Here is a 9819-nt window from a genome sequence, read left to right on the forward strand (position 1 = left end):
GTGGGATAATAACTTCTTTGGACATATATGCCATGCTTTTACTTATAAGTCACACAACATAAAAGAATTCCCTCACCACTGTGGTCATGTGGTCATCAAATGTAAGGTTATTACTTACGTGTGCACCCAAATCCCTGAGGACTGGGTCAATTCTTAGGAGTCCATTAAAACAGAAAACTCCTAGGTTAAAAATAACCTTCCTAAGCAGGAAAGTACACTTTAACAACAAACTCTTTCAAAGTGGAATATTTATCTCCAAACAGAACATATTTGCCCAGTAAAGGAACACCAAAAGCTAACCATTGATCTTCAAATGCCCACAGAGGAGTGCTGTCTTCAAAGGCAGGAACATTCTGGAGGGTTTGGTGCCCACACCTGTCTTTTTAGTCAGGTCATCTCAAGTTGACTGATGGTTGAAAGGTGCCCTGAAGCTCTGGAAGTTGGCCGGCTGTATATAACCCAGGATATATCCCACATAGCTTAGACTACTGCAGCAGTGTTCAGTATGATGAACATCTACAGTTCATGGCAATGACAGCAGCTAAAAAAATGGAAGTAGTCATAGAACCAGAGGCACAGACAATCGATGGCTTTATTAGGGAGCACTCTGTGAGGGGAAATAGGAATATATCAAAAGAAATAATTAGTAATTTAAAATGGGGACCCTAAGAGGATCAGAATATGCCTAGAAGAGGAAGGAAGGAATAAAGAAAAAAGAAATGTATGGTTTTTAGTTCAACAGAGACATATAGTTTGAGATCACCATCTGGGTAGCTGTTTATATAATTATAATCCTGTTTTTCTTTCCTTTTTTTTTCACATGGTTGTTAATTTGTAGAAGTTGTTTATATCCTGGTTATGTTTAAATTAAAATGTTCAAGTACTAAACAACTAAAATAAAGGGAATAAACTTCTAAAAAGATGGGAACAAAGCAATTGAAAATAAAATAAATATTTTGTTGATTTGTCTTATTGCAACTGCCAATGGTTCAATAGCCACTGCAAATAATAAAAGTAATAGAGGAGAGCTTTGTTTTTGTACCTTTCTTTGATTTAATGCTTTGAGACAGGAATGAACCTATTTTTACATAAGCTTTGTTATCAATCTATAAGTTATTACTTGGAATAAATGAATAGGAAAACCAAAACACTTCCATATGTTAAAAAATAAGAGTAGTTAACTGAATAAAATACTTTTCCATGTTTAAGCTAATTTATGTTGCTCTTTCCTTCTTATAATTCATTATTCTAATAAAGTAATAACCCTTTATATTGTCTTGGGTTTTTTATCTTATTGAGTACTTTTTCAAGACTTTAGTTTTTAGCAATAATTTTTGCTATTGGATCTTATTTTCTTTTTTGAATTTATGACCATTTAGATAATATTCTATGATAAATTATCATTGTGATGTCCCCACTCTAGGCTAGTGATCAAGGTACCTGATTCCTCACCACTGACACTGGAGATGGATGTTCACTTGGAATACAAATGGATACACTCAATATTTCCAAATGTAGACCTCTCTGTATTAAGTACAATTTCCCGTAAGAGCTAACAGGGAACACACTCATCCCAGGGTCTGGGTTTCTCTCTCTCTCTGTCTCTCCCCAGGTCCCCTGTAAGGCTCCCCATTGGCACAGCTGTAGAGTTAAGTCCTCAGCCGAGTGACCAAGTCCTCCACCAGCCTCTCTGTGAAACTAGTGCTTCATGTCCCTTTTCCAAGTAGCTAACACACACCCTGTGAGATTTGATTTTCCCACACACACCTGGAAAAGGCTGGCACAGATTTACCCCCTGTGCCCCCTTCTGCCCAGACTATAGCATAGTTATCATTGCCAGCAGGCACTACAAAGCCAGCCACCTAAGGTTCTTGCAAAGGTACCCGAATATACTGAGTGAAATTAATATTACTACAAATGGTAATGTTGACCAAACAGCAAGACTTTCAGGAGTGTCTAGAGTTATCATCAAATAAATATATCCAAATACTCTCAAAACGTAAATATGTTCTAAAAGGACCAGCCACAATTAAACATTTAAATATATTTAATAATAAATAATAAAATAACTTGAAAATATGAAATATCTATTTACAGTAAACACCAGAGTTTCATTCACAGGAAATATTAAAAATAACACAGGTGGACAGGTTAAACAGTTACATAAAAACAATACTTAACTAATCTCATTATGTTTTCCTGACTAATCTAAAGAATACTATTCCCTGGTCCACTTACTAGAGCAAGGCAAGATAAAGTAGGTGAGGGATCCTTCTATGTCCAGTTTCAGAAACAGAGTGCTCAGTCTGACTGAGAGACTTCTCAATATGATATCTAAATATTATGTCTGGAATAGCTTACAGAATGACATCACATCTGGTCATCTGACTGTTTCCTACACTATCACCAACATTAGAAGCTGCCAGGAGTTTAGCACCTATGTGTTACCATACACAGGGATAGAGCTTTGCTCAGATTTGCTGCAGCTACTGGAAGTCATAAAACAATTTCAAACCTCTAACCTTCCAGAGTAGCAATTAGCTCCCTACTAGAGACAATAAGATGGCTTCCTAATATTTGGTTTCCCAGACATTTTGTCACTGGCAACAACCACAGCTGTCTAATTTAATTTCAACTATTTTTCAAGGTCAGCTGGGACTGAGATTAATCTCTTCTCTTCCAGTATCCTCTGTTAAAACATACAGATTTAATTCAGTTACAATACCGTCAGAACCCATTGTTGGCACATTTTTGACACAAACAGCTTTACAAATATATTTTCAAACCAAGCATCTGTACAAATCAGTTTGATATACAAATGACATAAAATTCTTTACAGAGTTCCAGCTAGGTGTGCTGGTATATGTTATACATCTACTGCCCTACTTCTTCTGGCATAGCTGGCAATTCCTTACACCATCACAATCATCTTGGTTTAAATTCTGATAATAATTTCTATACCCATACAGTGTATCTTCTATCTCAGGGACAATTTTGTTACCTTTTGCTTTTTTCAAAATTGAAAATGATTAAGTCAAGACTAATTTAGATCTTTATACCAAGTTATGCATTCATGTAGGTGTCACTGGATAGGAGGCAAGCTTTACCTTTTCCAAAATAATTTCAATTTTATGGTATTAATTATCTTGATGCTGTTTATTGACTTTATTGATTAACTCTGTAATGTCCTCTTTTCCATCAGAAATCTAGGCTTCCTCTAATTGAAATTTATTTGTATATACAGTATGTTATTAACCCAATATTTATTTTATTAATTCATATAGTAGTTCTACTAAATAAGCAGACTATCATTGCATCCTGCATCATTATCCTATTAACATTTATATTTTTATTAAAGTGTATGAAAATGATTTGTTTCTTCTTGAAACCATTTTGGGAAATCCTTAAGTTTATATATATATATATATATATATATATATATATATATATATATATATATAGATTCACTTTATACCTGCGAAATACTGAAATATCGAAATTCAGTATTTCAAAGGTATAAAGTCGAATTTTTGAAACCACGGAAACTCAGAACCGTGAAATTCAAAATCTCGCACACCGGAGATTTTGAATTTCATGCTTCTACTGCACACACACACACACACACACACACACACACACACACACACACACACACACACACCATCCTCCCCACACACAAACACAAGCTCTCTACTACATAAAAGCAGGGGGGCAAGCCCCCATGCACCCCACTACTTAAATATTCTCACTCCAAGGTCGCACTACACAGAAACACACACAAAACACCATTACACAAGCTACATTCTCCTCGCACACACACATCACAGCAACAAAACACACTGACACACACCACAGCCCCTACCCACAACCCTATATATGTATATATTCTAGAATATCACAATTCTTAACTAACAAAACCCAAACTGGCAGGAATGCAACTCAGGAAAGTAACTGTTGAAAATGTCCTTAGACATAGATGCATTGACCTTAGAGCTGGTTAATTTAAGATGATAGAAGACAGAGTTCCTGCTGCATTATGGCATGGAGCTTTACCCTATGGGAGATTGTAAAATGTTGATGACTGCTTTTCTATGGTTTCGTTGCATAAGTTAATTTTACAATATGAACATGGTGAGTCCAAACTGTATGTACTATCGCTTTCTGTGGTATGTTTACTTGTCAGTGTTTAGTCAACAATTTGAATTCTTCCCCTGAGTTATGACTCTAAAAATCCACTTAGAAGAAAACACTTAGAAGACAATTTGCCTGGATATATGGAAATGTTTTACTAGCATTAAAGCTTTTCTCATGTAAATATTTTCAAGGTTTCCAGACCAGTCCCTGGTTCACTACATTATCAGTCTAAGATATCTGTTTCTTGCTTTTATGGTTGCATTTGACATTTGTACAATGTCAGAGTTGAACTCTCTAGAAGATGAAACTGTGTTGAAGCCAGTCAGATCATTTTTCTTTAATATTTTGCTGACTCTATGTATGACTTGTGAATTATGTTAGTTTTTTTCTAGGAGATACTGCCCATTTTCCATAGCAAAGGCAACTACATATCTATTTCCTCTGAGTCCTGAGCCATCCCTGAAAAGTGTTTATTTGTGTTAGCTGGTTACTAGGAAAAGACAATCCCCGGGATTCATGAACCTTGCGCCAGGCGCCCGCATAGCGTTGGCGTTATAACGCCAAATATGGCTGCTGAGCGATTCAGGTATGAATGAATTCCACGTGCACTACCGGCGTGCGCCGGACCGTCTCCGCCCCCCAGCGTAGGTATGCAAAACACACTGTGTGCGGTATTGCACCATGCAAATGAGGGCAATAGCGATCCACGAAGTGGCGCAGGCGTAGCGCAAGGGCACGGCAATGTAAACCAAAAAGCGGTTTACATTTACCCAAACATACCGGAGGAGTAACGGGAGGCTGTCAAAGTCAGGTATCATATAGGTGCAATATGCCAATGTGGAAAGGCACCGAGAATGTCCAAAGAAAATATGCAGAAAATGTAAAAAATGACATAAATGGCGCGTGCGTAGAAAGAACAGCAGACCCCCGGGATGTGTGCACAGAAGTTGTAAAGCAATGAAATAATATGATAATGTCCGAAAAGAGCATTAGAACACAAATCAGCTGCACAGCCACCACACACCATAGTATGTATGTAAAGCTGCAACCCCAGCGCAATGGTTGTCAAGGAGTGGGGGCGGTGTCCGGCGCCGTAACCAGGTATTAGTAGTCAATTCCATGCAAATGAGGCAGATAATACTGAATCGCAAAAGCGCCAGCGTAAGGATGGAGCAAGCGGCGTGGCGGTACTACACCGGTGGCCCACACCAGATACATGTCAACCACACAGGGGTGTGCCACCGTAGGAGGAAGGATATTGGAGGACAGCAAATCTGGGCTGTACAATGCACATCACAACATCATGACTGGCGTGTTAGGAAATAGATGCGCTGACAGTACAGAATGCGCGTACAAATGCATGTGCACGAGGATGATTACGTTCCCGAAACCAGTCATGTGACGGCCTCACCGTCAACAACCAGGGATATAGGAAGGTAATGCGGAGAATACGAGGAAATGCGGAAGCAGTGTAAATGTATCCGTAACGAGCAATTAACACCAATCAATGCAGGAAGGGCAAACGCCGGCAGCTGATAACTCTGCATGCAGACTCCTGCAGAACGGGAAAGGGGAGGTATATGAGAGCAAAGATAATAGGGGATGTAGTAGAAATGCAAAGAGCAAAGAACCGAAATAGCACAGCCAAGTACAGATGTAGCATAACTGCGGCCGCAGATAAAATGCATCATATGCCATGTGCGTGCAGGATGCAGTAATGTAAGATGCCAGGCGAAGGCAATGCAGGCAACTGTAATGTTACACTACAGGCAGTACCGTTGCAGCTGCAAGCGTAAAACCACGGAAATAATCCATGGATAGGGCCGCTGACACACCCAATGACATCACCGGGTATACAGCACAACAGTACTAAATGTGAATCGCCCAACACACAGCGATTTCCCAAGCGCCGCACCGTGGGGTGTAAACAGGCGGGAACTTTTAACATGTATATGCTGGGTGCCGCCGTGGCGTGATGCATAGGTATGTGGCAGAGACAGGCGGAGTTGCGGAGGGTGGTGCCGACAACTACCGTAGGCCTCACAGGAGAAGGAGAGTGTTCAGAGCAAGGGTGACCTACCAGGGGGTGCGAGACCTGGACATAGTAGGCGCTACAGGGTGGACAGGGACACGTTACAGCAAATCGTGGAGCTGTGCGGCCGCCTGAGAACAAGAGACAACAGAGGGCCCATCCCAGTGGACACAAAGGTATGTGTGAGCTTGCGAATACTGGCTACAGGTACCTTCAAAGGCCCACGGGGACATAATGGGCATCTCACAGGCATCAGCATCCAGGGTACTACACCAGTTCCTGGATGCCATGTTCCACATGCCCATGAGCACATAAAGTTCCCCACATCTCAGGAGGAGTTGGCTAGCAATATCGCCGCTTCCACCGTGTGGCACAATACCGGAGGTCCTGGGTGGGATAGACTGTACGCACATAGGAATCAAGTCACCACCTGGGGAGCAGGGTAGGCGCTACATAAACCGCAAGGGATACCCCTCCATCAATTGCCAGGTCGTGTGCAATGCGCGGGGCATTATCATGGATGTGTGTGCTGGCAGCCCTGGAAGCTACCACGACTCCCATATCTGGCATGCCTCGCAGCTGTATCAGGTATTCGCCAGTGGGGACATCACACAAGGTCACCTTGTGGGGATGCTGGCTACGCACTGGAGCCGTGGTTGATGACACCCATCAGAAATGCACACACACACATGCAAGAACGCCATAATGAGGCACACGCACAAGCGAGAATAATCATAGGCGTGTGTTGGGATGTTGAAATCACGGTTCCGGTGCTTGGATACATCCGGTGGAGCCTTGCAGTACTCTCCAGGCACAAGTGCCCACATATTCATAGTATGTTGTATGCTACACAATATGATTCTGCGGAAACAGCTGCTGCAGGGACATAATGCGGAGGGCCACCAAGCCCGCCACAACTGCCAGGGCAAGCACAGGCACAGGGCGTGCGTCGCCACGGACACACTGAGCCAGCCCCAGTAGGCAGACAGGGCCGTACCCAATATGCCTCGCCCTGGCAAAGAGGAACGCATAGCACATACTTTGACAGTGTAGGCCCCATGGACTGACACCTCCTGACCTGCACACACAGTAAAATGGACGCCACACAAACATGTCCGCCCGTAATGTGTACCGTATGTGCGGACGTATGTGTGACTCCAACAAAGGCACCGGCCAAACACTGCACACCCAATAGTCAGCACAGCATGGGCGCCAACACCTCAGCGCCGCCCGGTTCAACGGCACACGGCGTAGCCATATGCTGCCACTATCGGCGCAAGTCGACCACACATGTACGCATTTGCATACACAGATCCCGAAATACATATCAGTACACATGTAGAAATATATGCATACACAGATAGCAAGGACAACAGGGTAATATGGATCCCAGTGATGCTAGGTCACAGTTAAGTAAGGCCTTGAAATCACCACATATCAAACATAGTGACCGACAACCCGATCATCCTGGAGGGTGGGCAGGGCAGAATGCGCCAGCCATGGAAATGTTAACCTGCAGCAATACATATCCGCGTGTCGGGATGGTCACCGGTCCACGGTACAGTAACGGGATAAGTGTAGGGTCACCACCTGTCCCACGTTGTGAGGGACAGTCCACCTTTGGGCAGTTGTGTCCTGCAAAAACAATGACAAAATGGCAAATGTCCTGAGATTGTAGGACAAAACCATTTCCTACAATTACGCTATCAGTTTCAGAAAACAGTTATTTTGTAGAAGAAACATCTAAATATGATAATAAACAGAATAAGCAACTGTAATGCTACAGCGTCGTATTCCGTCAAAAAAGTGAATCGCTGTCCTCTGTACTGGCCGTGGGTATGTGTTGGCATGCAAAACCTGACGTACGTACTAAAAATGTCCCACCTTGGCCAATTGAAAAGGTGGCAACCCTACATATGTGCGTGTCATATCCATAGGACATGAGTGCGGAGATACACGCCGCCACCGGCGATGCGGCCAACGTAGGTATTGTGTCCAACCGTCGGTGCTGGCGGAAAGCATACCAGTGAAGTGTACGACATTATGAGGAACGTACCTCATCTGGGGTGTAAAACAGTGCATGTTCCTCGCAGTTCCTCCAAGTTCCACATTGAAAATGTCTCTCAAACAACCATTGTTAGGAATGTATATAAATGACATCCTGGTAAATACAATGTACTCATAGTAAGTCATTAAAGGTTCTTCACTGTCGTAAATCATCATATCATAATCAACCTATGACCTACTTAGCTGAAGTTGTCACTATGCCATTACTATGTGTTCCACATTATGCCCATGTGTTACACATTACTACTGTGTGTGTTCCCCACTCCGGCAATAGAAGGTTGACAGCCATTGCGGCAATATGTGTATGTGTGAGGTGAAGCTGTCGTGTGTTCCGCTGTGTGTGTGTAATGTGTGTGCAACTGTAAACTGTGTATGAAGGTGACATGTCACAGCGGCATGATAATAATCGGCGGAGGCATACAGTACATGATCCATAGGCGTATGTACAGCAGTACCCTCAAAGTTGTACCGACATCTCCTCTGTGGCTATGCTGCGTGGCGGCGTAAAATGATGCAAAGCGCAAATGTCCCAAAGTGTACCACAGGGCCCTAGCAAACAGGAGATGCAAAGGACGCATGTACAAACCACGACCGTAGGCATGGCGGCCATAACGTACACTCCACACGGTCCGTCGGCAACGTTACACAGCATCAGGCATGTACGGCGAAAATACGAATGTGCCATCTGGTCACCAATCGTGAACAGTCACGGTCCGGTAAATACCGCGGTGTGTTCCACGACCGCGGCGTAAGCAAGCGGCACCACGAATAGGAGGCTACGGTAGCATACAGTCCGCCCCAAGTATAGGACCACAATCACCGTAACTATCAGCGACAAGATGCCAATGGATGGTAGGCACGGACGAACATCCGCAGATATCTAACCGATGTGAAGGAGGAATACGTGCAGGAAGCACACATGCAGGCGACACCAACAGCAGACGACATCAACAAAACAAATATTCCCGGAACAACACACAGGTAACCCGCGGCTCCTAAGCACGGATGGAGCACACACACAAGCATATCTGGTATGTATAAATGCAAGAGTCACACACCGTACCGTCAACCACATCCGCAGATATACCCCATTGCACATATCAAAGGGATAACAGCTAAAACAGTAGCAAACACATACAGGCAGTGAATGACAGCGGCATACCCACAACAAGCTCGGGGGAAACACAAGCAGCGGCCCATGCATCCATGCATTCGCTATGTACAGGAAAAAAACATCCAGGTAAAACATTTGAATGCACACCGCCATCGACAGGCGCCGCCAGGACACGGGGACCCACATGTCGAACACAATACCATACCCAACACACACAATCCACGGCTAACACCACAGCGAAATGTACCCGACAACACACATAGCGGATGCAGTCACACAAACATGATACAATACATACCATCCTCACGAAGGTATTGCAAATAACCAACGGCCACGAGGAAAGAACCATGGCCTAGTGCCGGCCAGCGAGCGAAAGGAAGGGGATCACCGCTGATATGCGCATAAGTACACACCGAGGAACAGCTATTGGCCTGATTAACCCACATGCATCAGGCGGCGAATATAAGGAAGA

The sequence above is a fragment of the Protopterus annectens genome, chromosome 6.part1, assembly GCF_019279795.1.
Source record: "Protopterus annectens isolate FY-2018-M chromosome 6.part1, PAN1.0, whole genome shotgun sequence".
Taxonomy (NCBI): Eukaryota; Metazoa; Chordata; order Ceratodontiformes; family Protopteridae; genus Protopterus; species Protopterus annectens.